At 34.7% G+C, this 20,296-nt stretch overlaps 1 long non-coding RNA gene across 1 annotated transcript; it reads right to left on the bottom strand.

Moving 5' to 3' along the window:
• Positions 1-1,253: 1,253 nt before the first annotated feature.
• LOC138706823 (uncharacterized) lies at positions 1,254-18,960 on the bottom strand. Its single transcript, XR_011334076.1, has 3 exons — positions 18,851-18,960; positions 18,351-18,554; positions 1,254-3,407 (listed from the first exon to the last, which is right to left on the bottom strand). It is a non-coding gene; the product is annotated as an uncharacterized lncRNA (long non-coding RNA).
• Positions 18,961-20,296: the final 1,336 nt, after the last annotated feature.

Here is a 20,296-nt window from a genome sequence, read left to right as displayed (position 1 = left end):
TTCAACATGAATTAGATCACTGGCAAAGCTGTAAGTAATTTCCACTTCTTCAGCTGTTAATTTACCATCGTGCAGATACGGTGGAGTAACAACAATGATCCCTTTATCAGAGAGGTTTGTTATTATTCCGGGAAAACCTGACTTCATCACCACCTTCTAATAAAGTCAATAATCCTCTATCAGTTGTTATGAATGTGTCACTCGATCTGCCTCGGTAGCATTAGATTTGAAGGCCACCACCTGATCCACATTGGGTGGCTGTTCCACTTCTGAACAATTAATTGTCACTCTACATTTTTCAATATTGCAGGCATTGTTTCCTGAATACTTTCTCTGCTAGGCCAAAATCTAAAATTACAGTAACCATTGTGGATGTCAATAACATTAAAGTGGCGGTAAAAAATACATTACAATTATAATTGTACGATTAACTCCAAACATCACCCTCATAGCAGAATACGACAATCCAGTTTTCATTTTAATTGGAAAATATGAGTAGACGTTTTTCTTTACTAATCTTACCCTTGGACAGAATTTTTCGAAAGCTTTCGATATGAAATTCACTAATAAAAATTGCAAAAATAATATGTATGGTCTACATCTTGGGGCGTTTCGACTATCTATGGTACCTATTTTTGGGTTAAATGATAGAATTGGAAATATTTCTTATGATTCTACGGGTAGGATTGTGTTTCAATTGGCAGCAATTTTAACAATATAGTCGAAACCCATTAAGTCTGGTAGTTCTGTCTCATATTTTATTGTGGAATAATTTCGGAAACCTGGCATTTCATTAAACATATCATCTGTTCCTGAACTCTTGTCATAACATTTCTTATGTGACTTCAGTTCGGCATGTAATGGAATAGACACTTGAGTAGACAATTCACAGAATTCAATTGTGAAAGAAAAAACAAAATCACTAAGAATGGTTTCATTTACTTCTGCCAGTATGGCTACTTCATTTTTCGAAATAACACTTGTTGAGCATTCACCTTCCATAAAAATTAAAAATTTTCATCTTTTCTTCTCTTTTTGCGTCTCTTTCGTACCTTTCCGGAGCTAGTTGAGATGAGGCAGCCTTTTTCTTGTAATCTTTTATAAAAAATACTGGGAACGGTATGCTAGTTTTGGGGGTGTTCTGATCTCGTTCCTAATAAAATGAATACCTCAAATTCTTGTTGCGGGTATTGGTTTCCAAGGTGAACCATCAACACTTGAAATCAAGAATTAAATATCGATATGAATATATTTAAAAATAAGTATATTATTATTTACTGTTGCTAATATTATACATAATATATATGTAAAGAACTCAGTAATTACGTACTTTTTGAAATTCAAATGATAAATTCCTGTTGTTGTTAACTTAATGGTTATTTATAAACATAATACTATATACAGTCTATTTTTATATTAGGCCTAGTATATAATAATACTATGATTACAAGCAGTGTAGCCTTATTTACTTTCGTCTGCGTACTGCTTGGATCTACAATTAGCGTCGTTGCGCTTCAGTTTTCTGTTTTGTGAATGAATAAAAACAATATTGGTTGGTGTGTTCCTATAAGCATTACTACACCCAAGAACACAGCAATTTGCATTACCTTTCCGCTTTTTAGGATCATCCATATTTCTAATCATATTTTAACTTGAGATGTTAAGTATATTCATACGCTTCAAGCAAAACTCTATCGCTGCTGTCCCGCAGTTAGTAACAACAGTCGCCACCAGAGGAGCTTGCACGGTGCCTATACTAATAATAAATCTGTAGCCGACATTTTTCTGGTAATTTTCGATTTTCCAAAAATTATTGGTCCTAACATATATAATTAACCACCCTGAAACCGAAAATCGCTTTTTTGAAATTTTTGTTTGTATGTCTGTCTGTCTGTCTGTATGTATGTTTGTTACCTCTTCACGCGATAATGGCTGAACGGATTTCGATGAAAATTGGAATATAAATTAACGTTGTAACTTAGATTTTAGGCTATATGGCATTCAAAATACGTTATTTAAAAGGGGGGTTATAAGGGGGCCTGAATTTTAATAAATCGAAATATCTCGCTTATTATTGATTTTTGTGAAAAACGTTACATAACAAGTTTCTTTAAAAATAATTTGCGATAAGTTTTATTCCTTGAAAAATTTTGATAGGACTGATATTTAATGAGATAAATGAGTTTTAAAATTGAAATAACTGCCATCTAAGGTCGTGTAATGAATTAAAAAACAAATGACTTCGTCTATAAGGGGCCTTGGACAGCAACAATCGAAAGCCATTAAAGATAACCTACAGAGAATGTTTCTGTGTTTGTATGAAGTAATATCGGAAGCTAAATTAACCGATTTGTATAATTAATTATTATTTCACCATTGGAAAGTGTAGTTTCTCTAGATGGACATAATGCTATAATGTTATTACAGTAATTTCTGATATAATATAATATAATATATAATATGTAATATTATATAATATAATTTAAGTTATTTGAAGGGTTCAGAACCATAGTGGGCCAAGCGGCATTTACTGAATATGTAGAAAACAAGGGTTAAAATTAAGTTATTAGCATAATTCAATGGAAACCCTATAACAAGTAAAATAAAATATACACATTAAATCTAAATGATGTGAATCTGCATTAAACTATGGTTGCATGTAATAAAAATTAAGAAACATGTTAAAGGAATTGTCATTGCACCAAATGAGTGTCTCTGGACCAAAATGATCGCATTTTAATTATTTGGATGCAATTTAAATTAAGTAACATATTAAACGATTTATCCTTCTATCAAACACGAATGTTCCCTGGATCAAACGTCCTATTTTAATTATGTAATTACTTTATATTTATTTCTAACGGGGGCAGCGGAGCGCACGAGTATGGCTAGTTTATAATATTCCTCTATTAACAAAAATCTATACTTGAAAGAGACATTCATGTTACACTGTGTGCATGCTTCACTCATAATGCACTGTTCACCTAGGACAGCGACTTTTACCAGTATTTAAACTTGGAATGTTCGAAACGGAAATCTCGGTAGGTCGACCTTGACCCTTCCTGGGCTGTCGCACCGACAGATAAGAGTGATTTTGTCCAAATTCAGTCTCTACGTCTTAACAAGAGCATAGACCTGCGAACAGTTGCAATTGTTTAGTTTCTTTGTTCCGTAATGCTGTCAGGTCAGGAAGCTGTACTGCTGCGGCTCCTTCCTGCTGCAGATGAGCTGCTTCCTGGTGGCGTCGCAGTGCACGCATGCGCAAGTCGTGCTGGCCGCTTTCTCAATCTCCATAGTAGCCTGCTGTTTCTCCTGGTCTTCTTTCTGGTAAGGAGCCTCAACCCTGACTAAGCACTTCACACTAATTCGGTTCAGTGGCTCACTTGTCAATCATTCTACAGTTCCACCTGAGTATTAAAATATTTCAATTTTAGATTACTGTACGGTGACTTATTTAAGAAGTCAAACATATTTTCATTCATAAATCAGTGGCACTAAGATTCCTGGAGAGATATACATGGAAAGTGTCCTTATTTCGTCTGCCGTTACCGATGGTAAAATAGTTAACATACTCGCCACTACATCTGAGGTCGAGGTCGAAGGCCTTTTAGGACCAGAATGTACCACATTCTCAACACTGAATTAGGAATATAGGTGTAGACTACTTGGAAAATATTGAGTAGTAAAATGGAAAAAAAATCGTATAAAGCCCACTTGGAAAATTGGTAGTTGAAGAAGCGTAAGTTTTCTAAGAGCAAAATAATATAATTAAATACATTGGTAGACACTAAATCCATGAATATTTATACCAACTTACAGTGGCGTGTGGTCCACACGGCTTGATTTGAACGATGTGTGTTAAATGTTCTGCATTATTGGTCTGACAAGACAGTTCCAGTGTACTTTCGTTAGCCTCAATCAGGTTGACTAGTCTGAAGTAAATATTGCTAATGTAGGCCATATTATTATTAGTGCGAATATATTTAGTTATTTCATATTGTAATATGCGCTATACTAGAACGAAATAATCAAGTAGCAAGGTCTGCTATTTTTTTTTACCAAATTTCACATGTATGCCTAATTACAAAAACTACTTCACTCACATAATTGAAACTCTTGCAGTTGATATTATATATTTACACGTTATCTTCATTTATCAGGTATCTAAGCTTGTTCGAAATTTCAGTAGCAGAGTGCTTCCCCTGTTAAAAATTAAGAAGATGAAATAAGTAGCCTACTTGATATAAGAAACAGATATGGACGACACTGTGTACAATGTTGCAGTGTGAACCTACTGGACATCGCACCTCAGCACGCCAGCGTCCTCTTAGGGTTGTCCAACACTATAGCCTCTCTGCCTGGAATCCTCAGTCCCATGGTGGCAGGCATGATAGTGCAGAACCACGTAGGTATACAGACAGACAGACAGACAGACAGACAGAAACATGTGGCTGTATTGTCATTACTTTATTTACAAACTTAGATTATATTGTATGTTACTTTTTATTTAAAACTGTCTAATTTCCCTATTAATTTAAATTGTAAGTTTACTTATTTTAATTGTATGAGTGTGTATTGCTCTTTTGGACGATAAATGGTGTCCTTTGAGCCTTGAGTGCAATAAAAAATAAGAATAAAATAAAATAGCTAAGATTGGCAAACGTCATAAGTCAAGGACTAGCAATCTTCGTCGATGAGAAATGGACGAGGAACTGAATAGTACAAGTAAAATAACATTTAGAATACCTAAAGGGCACTTGGTAGTTGTAGGAGTATATAGGCCTGAAGGAAGTAAAAGGGCAAAAATATTAGAATTGTATGAAAAGTTCAGGAAGAATTAAATGACAATACAAATCAACATATCATTACAGCAGGAGACTTAAACGCAAGGATCAGAAATCAACTCATACCAAAAATTGTAGGAATATTTGGAGAAAAACATAAATGAGAATGACAACAATTCTCAACGTTCAGCGAACTTAAAGTTACAAATACATTGCTGAAAACATGGAGATCATTAATTTATTATATTATTATATACAGAAAATCAGTGCCACAGATTACAGAGGAAGAGATTGACACCATTGCTTGGTTATATGAAAAATAGGACTATGGACAAGATGAGGAAAGATTAAATGAAAGAAGAAACAAAATAATCTACAAAACAAATTTACTACAGCAACAGAGTATCAAGAGGCTTTATTCAGAAAGATGAAATAATAGCTTGAAAGTTATATATGATATAGACAAAGAATGGACTAATACAGAAGAAGCAATAAAAGAGCAACAGATGAAGCAATTGGTAAAAGGAAGAAACAGCGAAGAAAAGAATGATTAAATTAAAAAGAAGCATATAGGCCTAAGAAGTAGGTATCTCCAAAATAGAACAGAAGGATCAAAACGGGATTATCAGGATGAAAGAAATCTTGCAAAATATATTGTTAGAAGAGAATATCAAGAATCATGGAGGGACTTTATAACAAGCTGTACAGTACATGGTAGGCAACAGTTTGCCTATAAAATAATTAAGACATTGCAAAAGAAAGAGGAGGATAAAGTTGGAATAAATAATATATCAGAAGAATGGTTGAGACATTATGAAGAGAATAAAGATGAAACAAAAGAACAACCTGTAACTGGTATGTGTATTGATTTAACTAACTACTGAGGAAGAATTGCAATGTTCTTTAAAATATGAAAAACATAAAATCATCTTGAACGGACGGGATTAACAGAGAATTGCTCAAATATGGCGGAAAGAAACTTAATGAAAGACTGTTGAATATGTTAAATAAATGTTACAAAAGAACAATTCCAAAGAGCTGGTATGATGCTCATCACAATATTTAAAAAGGGTATGTCATCACTATCGGGGTATAAGACTCTGGAATACAGATATAAGCTGTAGACCTAGACAAAAATTATAAATATACAAACTTTTAAGTAAATGCAGAACCATTACTATTAGAAAAACAAATGGGTTTCAGAAAAGGACGCTCCTGCATTGTAACATACTCGTATTTGCAATAAATCAAATAACTGAAAACAGAAGAGAATATAATCTCGAAACACATACAGCTTTTGTTGATTCAGTAAAGTAAGTAGGATTAGACTGTGGCAAATATTACAACAGAAGGTTATCCTAAGCACTGTACTGAAGAATATTTATCAAGAAAAAGATAAACATTGATTAGGAAATGGACGGGTGGCTGTCTCGAGATATGATTATAACAATGACTTAAGGTGAGGATGCAATTGTCTCAGTCTTTATTTAATATTTACAGGACGACATTCTCCGGAGACTAGAAGAAGAAATACCACGTGCAATTAAATTACATAACAATAATAGCCTACACATGATATTATGTTACTCTTTGCAGATGGCGTTATGTTACTTCATGATGATGATAAACTACACATAAGTGTATATAAATTATTCAAATATCATAATTTTAACATTTCAATTGAAGAATATGGCTTTTAGAGGAAAGAATATAAGATCAAAGACAGTTTTAAATAATGAAGTAGTGAAGCAGGTTGGAAATTTTAATTATCTGGATTGTAATGCAAGATAAAAATTACAATGAAAAAATAAAGAATAAACGAAATTAATTTGAACATATTTGCGGAATAATACCAAATATATTAACCAGAAAAATTCGAAGAGGAAACAAATCTAAAATTCTACAAAACAATGGCTGTTCCGGTTTTATTATATTTGGTCTGAAATATGGAATAGATTGCAATGACATACAAGCATCTTTGAACAGTAAAAGGATTTACTACACTCGACAAAATTAAAAACAAGAAGATTTAAATACATTTACGTTGAATTAAAAAACTATTATGCACAGGGAAATGTGGAAAAATCACCTCTTAAAAACGCATAATATCCGGATTCCACAAGATAAGATGAATATCTCAGAAGATAAACAGATATGTACGTAAGCATAGACAGAAATCTTACAAAGGAAATAGGAAATTCTGAACTGCAAAAAATAATATAAAATTACGAAAGATGCATAAACTGCAGTAAAATTAAGCGACCTAAAATTGAGGGAAATTGTCAGCCGAAAAATAAACGTCCTTGTCTACTCGGAAAAGGATTGGTGATGCATACAGAATTCGCAACATTTCGAAGGTTCTCTTTACCTTCGTCTTCAGGCTGGCAAAATGAGGTGCGGATGAAAAGTCGTTAAATCCATTTTACACTAAACTTGTTACAAATATTCACTCATTGCTTTCTTTGCTACTGCATGCCATTAGGTGAAATGTGTTATTTCTTCTCAACAGAAACTTTCAGAATGGCGGATCGTGTTCTACATTGCAAGCGGTTTCTACCTCTTCGGGGCCATATTCTACGGTATATTCGCTACGGGCGAGAGACAGACTTGGGCCGCACAGGAAAAACAAGCTCCAACACAAAATGGAGCTGAACACGGACATACCAATGAAGCCATGGAACAAGAAGGGGCATAGAAGAACAGAGAAGTATAGCAAGTTCTTTCGCCCATCAGTCTCGTACTTACAATGAAGCCCATTATTTGTGTTGCATCTGATAATGACTGGAGATTTTAATGCTACAATACAAAATGAACGATACTAAGAATAGTAGGAAGATAAGATGAAGAATGGTGAATAAGAGTCAAGGATGATTAAGAGATTCACAGAGTGAATACTAAATGCTGTCTTCGAAGACCAGGGAGTAATAGACCACATGAAATAAGATAGGAACCAATACTCTATCTTGCAGTGTTTTCCCAATGTCTAATGGGGCAAGTAATTATTTCTGTATGCACAGGTTTAAGCTCAGACTGTACCTCCTACATGTCCTTGTCGAACATCCCGCAATTCCAAATTTCTCTTTTGTCGCACACAGATTTACATCAATGCCGGACAACGGGTAGGTCGCGCAGCAGGCTATGTAAACATCACAATGCGAAAGATATATTAGTTGGAACTGGGACACTGCACAGAAAACTCACAGTACAGTACTTGAAAACAAGCCAGCTACAGTTATTTTCTTCGCAGTTCTTACACTGAAACCAAGACAGGTACATGTCGCACACATCACACTGTTGGTTTCTTGACATTCAACTCCAATTACTACGCTCTATGGATCAAAATAACTATGACACATGACTTTTGGGTACAGCCTCTAATATCTCCATAACTAGGCCTAATCATAATACCATGACGGTTCCTATCTCGAATTCTTCGCCACAATATCCTCCGTCACACTACAGTCTTCGAAGATGGCATCTAGTATTCCTGAGGGAGAATGGAGGTAATCATGTTTCTAGGATTTACAAAATGATGAACTTCATTACTACATGTCTCAACAATGGCAGTTTTACTTTTCAGAAACAAACTAAATAAAAAAATAACATTTAAGTGCATGCAGCCATGAAATCCATATCAGGTACCTTAATCTCTTTAATCGTTTCCATGCAATAACGCCCACGATGGCTCCTTTACTGTTAAACAGTGAAAATATTTAACTGCCATACACAGGCATAATATAACACTAATTAGTACTTGCAATATACATATTTTAAATTTCAAAATGAATTTTCCAAAAAGAAATACGCTTGAATATTCATGACAATATAAAGATATATATATATGAAGTTTCAAAAGATGCTTTAAATTACTGTGAAACCTACACAATGTTATCGAATTGTGGTGTTCTGCACCACAATTCCCTTTGCTAATGCCCCTAATGACAATGAGACATTTCCACAACCGCGCGAGAGATATCAACCGCCATTTTCTACAGTAGGTCCTGGTGACGATACATTTCCACAACCATGTGAGAGATACCAACCACCATTTAGCAATGCCATAATTGATGAAAATGAAGAAGCTGTTGAGAGAGAAAAAATAAATCGAATCATAAGAGAATACACAGCTGCTTAATGGGATGGTCGCCGACTTTCCATTTGTATCAAATAATGATAAGAATCTTAATATCCACTTTGATGAGGTAAGAGATCGGGTTATTAGATACATAACCACTGGCTTAAATGAACACCCAAACTTACTCATCCATCTCACCACACATTTTCAACATCATATTATAGACCCAGCAACTGGAGAAGTATTAACCACTGCTCCGTGGCATAGCAGATGTCCAATCTTAGCATTCGAAAGTCATCTATAAACAGACTTGGTACTATATATGAATTAGCAACAAATGAGATCCTAAGAGAGTTCGAAGAATGGGCAGCTAAAAACACAAAATATCGATTTGATAGGATTTTATACACTGTGTTGAGTAGAGATGTTCATCAACCAATAAGAGGCGGTACGTGGACAGAACTACCTCAGTGGATAAAAATAAACAATGCTACATTAATGTGAAAACTAATAAGTTCAAATGCGCAAATAAAGAAGACCAAGGATACTTTGAGTATGCACTAGATAGCATGCTAAACCCTGTAGCAAAAGACAAGGATAGACCACCTAAATATAATATCGAAAAATACAATGAATTGTGTATGGTATATCCTATTGCAGTAACAGCTAAAACCATTGAAATATACGAGACATTTTTAAACATATCTATTAATGTATGTGGAATCAATAATGAAAATGGTGAAGAACTTCATACGTTCCACAAAAGTAACAGCTTTGATTTGACAAACAAAAAGCATGTCAACATATTAGCTGTAGCAGCCAACTCAGATGGTATCGTCAGCGAAGCCTCCTCAAGCACAAGTGCTATACATCATTGTGTAAAAGGTATCCCCGTAACATGCGATGAAGGCACTTGGGGGGGCATGGAGGTAGAGCCCCATGCTTTCCATGATCTCGGCACTAGAATGAGGTGGTGTGGTCGGCACCACGCTCTGACTGCCTTTTACCCCTGGGAAAGACCCAGTACTCAATTTTAGAGGAGGCTGAGTGAACCTCGGGGCCATTCTGAAAGTTTGGCAACGAGAAAAAAATCCTGTCACCACCTGGGATCGAACCCCGGACCTTCCAGTCCGTAGCCAGCCGCTCTACCAACTGAGCTACCCGGCCGCCTTACATCACTGTGTAGGAATAAAAAATTATAGTGCACTCGTTAGTGGCAAAAGTCACCAACATACTGATACCTGTCCAAAAGATTAAATAACAAGGAAACTTATAATTAACATATTTTAAAGTGTAATGATGATGATAATAGGCAGGTCATAATACAGATGCCAACAAAAGAAAACAATATCCTAAAGTATAAGTCAATGGGAGCTGAACTATTTCATCCATACACAGTGTCTCTAGATATGGAAACAACACAAGTAAAACCAGTTGGAAAACTAAAAATGACTGAGGGTATTAGAGGTGGAATCAGTATGGTCAGCAACCCACATGCTGTTGCAAACAACTGCTACTTTTATGATGCAAAACAAGATAAGGTTGTTGAACTATCAAAAAAGAAAGCCGAAGAGATAAGTATATACAATTCCAAAAAACACGTAAGCTTTATCGTGTACTGTTGGTGACTCAGGAGAAGACGAGAGCGGACTGAGGAGGAAGGGATGTGAACAGATAACGTAAGACAACACGTCCAATATTTGTACTGCAGTAAGCGGAAACATTAGGTCTCCTTCTGTTCAACTTAGCTTTAATTTCCATACGCATTGTTACTCATGTTTCCTGCACAGTAATAACCCGGCTACTGGGATGCTTATCTGAGCGATGTTTATAATAATCAACAGCGATATTCAACAAGGTCACATTCTTTCCGCTCGTCTTCTCCTGAATAACGGACAGTACCTTGATGCCAACAATTTATATGGGTGGGCCATGTCTAGAAAACTGCCCGTTGAAGACCATAAATGGATAACACAGAAAGACATACACCTGTCAAAGAAAAGATTATGAATATTCATGATGAAAGCGACACAGGTTATTCATTAGTAGTTGATCTTACAATACCAGAACATCTACACGACACATTCAATGATTATACCCGCACCAGAACATTTTGCACCAAACTTCAATGACCTATCAGAGTTTCAAAAATGGTTGATTAATCAAAAGTTGGGATCTAAACCATCAGATAAAAACAAGAAGCTCATGTGTACTCTAAGGGTAAGGCCACACGAGCTACATTTGTAGCAGGTTTTCTGCTATAAATGTAGCTGCCGTAATTGTCGCAAAATGGGTGGCCACACGGGCACGACAATTACTGCTCAATTCTGTGTTAAATGTCGCTATGTGTGGCCACATGACATGCCACACGTAGCGACATTTGTAGCTAGTTCTTTTGCGTTTTGCAGCACTCAGCAATAGTGTAGTGGAAGCTTTCTTCCAAGATGGATTATGAAGCCAAAGTTGCTTTGTATGTGTTGTTAGTGTACATTATTATGGTCACACACAATTGTACGAAAATTTATAGCAGTGCCATAAAGTTAACTTTTATTCCTGTGTTGATTTTAGAACAGGCAATATTGTTCATCAGTAACAATCGGAAGTACGATGTGGGTGAAGGGTTTGCTGAAAGGCTGTATGAAGACCTAATTTCTCGTGGTTCTGTAGAAGGGTCATAGAGATTTACAATAGATTAGACATGCTCTTCCCTTGTCAATACATGAATTTCTAAAGCATCTCCAAGTAAAAAGAAGTTTTAACCATGACCCAAAACACAACACAATACAAACAGGCAATCTGTTTGTAACATATTTGAGAGATCTGTCTTGTAAAAGAATTGTGTTTTTTTTAACAAATGAAGTTGTTGTGAAGGGCTATTGTATAGATTTTATTATTGAAGGATATCTTTGGTCGAAAATGAAAGAAAGAAAAAATATGTACTCTCAAAGAACGATATTTTGAAAAGAGTATAAGTAAACACATCTATTACAAAAGTTCTCTTTTTCTTGGTTTTGCAGAATGCTTATTGGACATTGCGGCAATTTAAATTTGACCCTTATATCCCAAAATACAACTCAAAGTGGAAATGTCTTTATAAACAATACTGATTTGTGAGGTCTGTCCTGGAAAAGAATTGTACGTTTTTTTACCAAACAAAATTGCTGTGAAGGGTTTGCTGGAACACTTTTCTACACATTTTATTATTGAAGAATTCTTTAGGTCGAAATTGAAAGAAGAAAAATGTATGTACTTTTAAAGAAGAGAGTCAAAAAATAGGGCAACTTAGCCTGGACTATACATAAACGAAGCAATATTTATTGACACCCTATTGTTAGTAACAAAATATGTCATATATATTGGCATCGTATCATTATAAATCTATCATGTTAATAATTTCCCATCTAAAAGTCAATCTCCCTCTCTACTTCACTCCCTCATAAACACAAGTTGATTCTGTTGTTATGATTACATATACATACTGAGAATTTCAACCATTAAAAAAACGGAGTTTCCTTCAAATCTGAGAATGCCTTTTTCCCATTGTATATCTTATTCAATAGAAAACAGAGTTTACGTTCTCTTATACACGATAGAGCACGTTTATCAGATTATTAAATTTTGGGGGAGGGGGAAACTGAAAGATGAATCTCAAGGTATGTTACAGTCACATGTCTCATAAAGTGTTTGACAAACAAAAGATAAGATAAGCAGGATGGTACAAATTGCGATATCTTATAGCTAATTCATAACTGCACGCATCAATGTCATTTGTTTTATTTTTGAATACATTAGGCCTGAATAAAATGCCAAGGTGTTGCATGCCTGGCTGCAAATTCAATTATCAGAATGGAACTTAGTGACGATATTTACTTTTCCTTCTGGTGAAGTAACAAAAACCAGGAGTAAGATTAAGAAAATAGTATTTAAAATTATCTTACACATGTATCCACACGCATTTGTAAATTTACATTGCACTAAATTATTCTAATTCTCTACTGTAAAATGAATAACTTTGATTTGTTACTTCACTGTTTTTGAAGTCTTAATCTATGTGTCCTTTACATTACATTTGATTTTTGCTTTCTATCTCATTCCTAAAAAATTAAAGCATGGCCATTCATTTTACATGGTTGTTTGTACTTTTACTACAATTTTTTTGTTTTGTTTTGCATGATATTTATTCTTTATTTATTGTCAGTTAGTAGATAAAAATCTTTTGACTTGTACATTCTTTGACTCGCTGAGTCTTCTTTGGGAATTACTAAAGCGAAAATAAATATATAAATATAAATTTAAAGTTTAAAAATATGGATTTCATAGTAAGAAATTCCCAGTAATTAACAACAATGTTAATTCGTTTAAGGTGGAAAATTATTGGTCACGAATAGGCCTAACATGTCGGACGCTTGCCTCTAAGATTTATTTTATTATTACTATAATTATTCGTTGTTTCTAAAATTAATTTTCCCTAATAAAGGATTGTTATTACGTGCGGGTAGTCTACTGAGAGGGAATTTTTGTAGAATAACTTTACAGCATATTTAAATAACTTGAAAGTTTTTCGTTGATTAAAGAGACACACGAATAACACTTTATTAATGACTTTATCGCTGATCATTCTTGCTATTATTATTATTATTATTATTATTATTATTATTATTATTATTATTATTATTATTATTGTAAAATTAAAAAATGTATGTAAAAGAGGTTATACAGGTTTTCCTACGTGTAATTTAAAAATTACAAAATGCCAGATTGTGCCATGTTTGGATGCAACAATTATGCGAAGAAAACCAAAGGCAGATAAGTCAAATACTTCCAGGTTAGAAGAAATGATGACCTGGCTACATAAAATATGTAAACGAAATGACAAACATACTGACATACCGCACATCGCAGCGACATTTGTAGCTGCAAGTGTAGCCACCCATGTCGCTACGTGTCACCCAACAGCAGTAAATGTCGCAGAAGAAATGGACCCGGACCCATTCGAGTTGCGACACGACCTTAGGATACGCCAAACTTGCTACATTTACTGCTCCGTGTGGCCGCTTCCATTTAGTCTATAATTCCAGCTACATTTGTCGCAGAAAACTTGCTACAAATGTAGCTCGTGTGGCCATACCCTAAATGATAAAACTCATTACATAATCGACTACAGACTACTTAAAGAGTATATGAGTGAGGGGGTTGAACTAGTATAAAGTACACACAAAAAGAGTGGCTAAAACCATACATTGTAAACCATACGTTGTAACATTACAAAATCACCTGAGAGTTATTTAAAATTGGTAAACTCTAAAAACTTTCAGCATAGAACCATTATTAATGAAGACATGACTCTTGTTCATGGTAAAAATTTAACAGTAAAATTAAATAAGCCAATCTTTGGTGGGTTTGCTATACTCGAGCTATCAAAGTTGCTTATGTATAAGTTCTATTATACGTATCTCAGGAAAATGTATGGAGAAAAAGTAAAGCTGCTCCAGACAGATACTGACTCCTTTATTATACATGTAGAGTGCAATGACTCTTACCAGGATATTAAAGATAATAAAGAATATTTCGACACTTCAGATTATTCAGATAACGATCCAATAAATATCCCTAGGGTAAATAAAAAAGTGACGAGTTGAATTAGAGAGTTTGTTGGCTTACGCTCGAAAATGTATGCATTCAAAACTAACGCTATGGAGAAGAAAGTGTGCAAGGGTATAAAGAAAGCAAACGATGAGCACATTAAATATAATAACTATAAAGATTGCTTGCTCAATACAACACAGACAATAGAAGAGAATCTAGCAAGCTCAAGATGTTTACAGTGAGAGAACGAAAGACTGCGCTGAGTTGCTATGATGATAAAAAATATTTGCTAGATAAGTTTACACGACTTGTTATGGTCATTATAGTTTAGCCAAATAAATTTAAATTCCTATACAACACAATTCTTTAAATGTGTTTTCTCTTTCTTTATTTTTATAATAATGTTTAAGTCTACATAACATTTTTTCCTTTACGTTCATTGGTACACTCACATAACTTTCTTTTTTCTTGATCTAACCAATACCCATGTGCATTAAGAGATTTACTTTTATCAATTTTACGTATTTCTGTATAATCTCTATCAACTAGTTTCTTTTTATTTTCTACTGTTACTACCTTTATAGGTTCGATATTAAAATGTTCTATTCCTGTTACCCTCATGTGCTTATATAGTGGTATGTTTTCTTTCCTTTTTGAATCACTCAATCATTCTTTCATGTAATTGTCTTGTAGTACACCCTACATATACCTTATCATCTACAGTAGTGACTATCTGATATATTATTCCTGTAACACACATTTTATTTAAAAATTTTTATCATATAAATGAATACAGATCATAACCAACAAAACTATCATGACGCAATGCAAAAATTTCTCATGTCAGCTCCAGTAATGGATGCCCAAGCAGTGAAAGAATTGCTAAATACATCGCAAGAGTACATCAAGTTGACTGATCTTTAATTCAATGTCGAATATATTACTGATGGCAAAATTATAAACACAGTACACGGCAATAGAGCACAGCTTATGCTAAATAATAAATACAAATTACTATTGCCTGATCGCTATGCCAAGCTGTTAACTAATGAACATTATAAAAGCACAAGTTATCGATAATATCAAATTGTATATAGAGGCAAAAAGGATCTATATAATAACCAGACCAAACACGATCTCGTATTTGTCTAATTTTTTTTATATGTAAATGGATCATCACATCATATCTAAAATCCCAATCAGAGCATTAATTGATCTGTATAATAAGCTTATACCGGAACTAAAAACATGTGTTTCCAAAGAGTTTGAAAAGGATGATTGGAATATGTCTGTTGCTGAATATGCAAAACTATATGAAGATTTTATTAGAGAATTCAAAGATAAAATAAAGTGGAGTCGTTTATGCCTTAGTGAAAGATTTTCAGAAGATTTTATAAGAGAGTTTCACAATAAACTTGGTTGGGTGGAAATTTGTGAATGCGTACCATTATCTGAAGATTTTATTAGAGAATTTCAGGATAAAGTTCATTGGACTCTGACATCAGGGTGTCAGATATTGTCAGAAGTTTTTATAAGTGACTATCAAAATAAAGTAGATTGGGAGGAAATATCTGAATTTCAAAAACTATCACAAGATTTTATACGCGAGTTTCAAGATAAAGTAGATTGGTATTGGATAAGAAAGCAACAAAAATTATCACAAGATTTTACTGAAGAGTTCAAAGATAAATTAGATAATAACAAGTCCAGTGATGAGTCGAGTGAAGAAGAGTGACGCCTAGTAGTATCCATTTTTGGTAATTGGGGTCACTTTGGGCTAAACTGCTAAATACTGAACACTTTATGCTCATTTCTGGCACATATTGGCTCAATTTTACTTACTTAATTACTGGCTTTTAAGGAACCCGGAGGTTCATTGCCGCCCTCACATAAGCCCGCCATTGGTCCCTATCCTGAGCAAGATTAATCCATTCTCTATCATCATATCCCACCTCCCTCAAATCCATTTTAATATTATCCTCCCATCTACGTCTCGGCCTTCCTAAAGGTCTTTTTCCCTCCAGCCTCCCAACTAACATTCTATATGCATTTCTGGATTCGCCCATACGTGCTACATGCCCTGCCCATTTCAAACGTCTGGATTTAATGTTCCTAATTATGTCAGGTGAAGAATACAATGCATGCAGTTCTGTGTTGTGTAACTTTCTCCAATCTCCTGTAACTTCATCCCTCTTAGCCCCAAATATTTTCCTAAGCACCTTATTCTCAAACACCCTTAACCTATGTTCCTCTCTCAAAGTGAAAGTCCAAGTTTCACAACCATAAAGAACAACTGGTAATATAACTGTTTTATAAATTCTAACTTTCAGATTTTTTGACAGCAGACTGGATGATAAAAGCTTCACAACCGAATAATAACAGGCATTTCCCATATTTATTCTGTGTTTAATTTCCTTCCGAATAGAATTTATATTTGTTACTGTTGCTCCAAGATATTTCAACTTCTCCACCTCTTCAAAAGATAAATTTCCAATTTTTATATTTCCATTTCGTACAATATTCTAGTCACGAGACATAATCATATACTTTGTCTTTTCGGGATTTACTTCCAAACCTATCTCTTTACTTGCTTCCAGTAAAATTCCCGTGTTTTCCCTAATTGTTTGTGGATTTTTTCCTAACATATTCACGTCATCCGCATAGACAAGCAGCTGATGTAACCCGTTCAATTCCAAGCCCTCTCTGTTATCCTGGACTTTCCTAATGGCATAATCTAGAGCAAAGTTAAAAAGTAAAGGTGATAGTGCATCTCCTTGCTTTAGCCCACAGTGAATTGGAAATGCATCTGACAGAAACTGACCTATACGAACTCTGCTGTACATTTCACTGAGACACATTTTAATTAATCGAACTAGTTTCTTGGGAATACCAAATTCAGTAAGAATATTATATAAAACTTCTCTCTTAACCGAGTCATATGCCTTTTTGAAATCTATGAATAACTGATGCACTGTACCCTTATACTCCCATTTTTTCTCCATTATCTGTCGAATACAAAATATCTGGTCAATAGTTTATCTATTACGCCTAAAACCACACTGATGATCCCCAATAATTTCATCTACATATGGAGTTAATCTTCTCAAAAGAATATTGGACAAAATTTTGTACGACGTCAACAAAAGTGATATTCCTCGAAAGTTACTACAGTTAGTCTTGTCCCCCTTCTTAAAGATAGGTACGATTATGGACTCCTTCCATTGTTCTAATACAATTTCCTTTTCCCAAATAGCAAGTACAAGCTTATAAATTTCTTTAGATAATATGCTTCCACCCTCTTGTATTAATTCTGCTGGAATTTGATCGATACCTGGAGGAGACTTATAATTTTTCAGATTTTCTATCGCAATTTCGACTTCAGAAAGTGTGGGTTCGAGTATAAATGGCTCAGCAGTTTGTATTTGAATTTCGTCCCGATCATTTCTATTTGGCCTATATATATTTAGGAGTCGTCCAAAATAGTTTTTCCATCTGTTCAGGATTGAATGAGCGTCTGCAAGCAAGTCACCATTCTCATCCTTGACCACGTTTAACCTTGCCTGATATCCATTTTTGAATTCCTTTATGCCCTTATCCACATTCTAAAAACGTGTATTTTTATTTTTGGGTATATTGGAGTATATTGGGGGTACTTTGGGGTTTATTGGGGGTACTTTGAGTATATTAGGAGTACTCTGAAAATATGGTGTTAAATATTAATACATTTTTAGGCTATCTTTTATATATTCCGACATATTTTAGCCACTATAAAAAATCTGCACCAGTACACGCGCTTTGCTATACTACTACAAAAGTTATTCATTTTTGCCAAAACATTCCTGTGTAAGGAGTAGTTTCACTTATACAAACGTAATCAGAGTTTGTATATAATACAAATATATTACCTGTAACTACTGTATAGAGCAGCGGTCATCAGCACACTGCACCCTCGGGCTAGCGTCCCTTCCCTGCGGAGAAGAGAGTGCACTATGGTGCATCCGTGGCTGCTGGCGGGTATGCTCTCTCTTCTTCCTGCTGCACGACGGGGCATATCACGTTGCTCCGCTTTGCCTTTACCCACTTCAGCGAGTGCTGACAACCACTAGTACCTATAGTTTCATGAAAATCTGTTACGTTGGAGAAAAGTTATTAATTTTTCCTAAAGCATCCCCAAAATAAGGGGTAGTTTCCCTTACACAAACGTAATCAGAGTTTGTATACAAAACAAATATACTACTTGCAACTACTTTACAAAGTTTCATGAAATTCTCTCACATAGGAGAAAAGTTGTTTTGTTCAGCTGGATTTGCGTTTCGGATCTCTGTGCAATGGATCAACAGCAAGACATGGATACCGATGTCACAACAGAGAAGAAAAAAGTTTAATACGTAATCCAAACAATTACCTACGTGTAGACTAATCACTCGATTCATATCACTATTTGATAAGCACTTGGTTCAGCCACCACTTAATGCTTCTAACTTACGTCAAAACATCATACGCCATATTGGCTTGGCATCGTACCCAGTGTTGCCAACACCTAGTGGAAAAAAAAGGCTACAACCCTAGATCATATATAAAACAGATTGCTCAAGCTTATATTAAATTTAGACGCAACTGGAAAATAACGGACGCTATGCGTCGCTAGTGTCGAGAAATGAGCTTGCAATAACAAACACTAGATGGCAGAGTACCTGAACAGTACATAGAGTAATACGACCGTGGGATGACTTTTTTACGTCATGCCACCTCCAAATTTCTTTCTCATTGCAATGTGAGGTTATGTTACAATAAGACTTTGATGTGTCGCTAAATTGTAGTATACAGAAGCTTGTTTTACCCAAATTCATCAACACACACAGATGACATTTTGGTACATGGCTGATATAATGTTGTTTGCGTTCAATATATAATCTGTCATCATTTGATGTACGAAATCTAATTGTTTTTAATTTTCAGTATACAATACCTCCCTAGCAACAATTATCACAAAATACTAAAAAGAGCAGATTTGTCTGCGTTTGTTGAATGCACATCATGATGCTCACGAAAAGGCACTAATTTATTTTGTGTGAACAAGATTACAAATTTTGAATATGAAGGAAAAGCAGGTATCCCTCTTCTGAAATTTATCCGAAAGGGGAAGAATTACAACTCCCTCCCCCAAACATGTTTCCTCTTTTCTAGGCCTATATGTTTTCATTTTACAGGTGTATTATATGATGCGATATGGAAGCAGATAAATAATAACTGTACGTTTCTGGTCCACATTAAATTCAACGTGTTCATAACGTAGACCTGATATATTGCTTCATGTAGGCTACACAGCTGGCAGTGTTCTTTTTACGAATAAGCGGTCGTACTAATCATTTTCTTTTCATCTGAACTATTGCTAGAATATGCATTTGTGTTTTTATTTGCTCTGTATGTTGTTAAATAACTACTGAACATCGTCTTTGGTTAACAAATTGTTCTAGTACCGGTATTCGTTTTATATCAGTCTTACGGTATTGAATTATGTCCATAACGTGGGCGAGATATTATCAGGCTGGAAAATTCGCTCTGAATGCATTTTTTTACACAATTTTCTAATTTTCAGCAGATTTACGATACCCTGTGCGGTTTCTCTGCCAATGCAGAGTTAATTGCAATTACGGTAATTCTGTTATTTTCCTGACACTTTTATATCCGTTCTCAAACGTACTGATTTAGATTCTTTACCCTACTGTAGGTATTTTGCTCTCTATAAATCATCGTTAGTCAAATGAAATAGCCTATAATAGTTGTTTGCAACGAATTAGTAGACAACCTCAATCCCTCCTGACCGCCTCCCTTACGAATTTCTTTCTCA

The sequence above is a fragment of the Periplaneta americana genome, chromosome 9 (assembly GCF_040183065.1).
Source record: "Periplaneta americana isolate PAMFEO1 chromosome 9, P.americana_PAMFEO1_priV1, whole genome shotgun sequence".
NCBI lineage: Eukaryota > Metazoa > Arthropoda > Insecta > Blattodea > Blattidae > Periplaneta > Periplaneta americana.
Note: the sequence above shows the minus strand (reverse complement) of the source record. Positions and strands in the feature narration are given on the sequence as shown.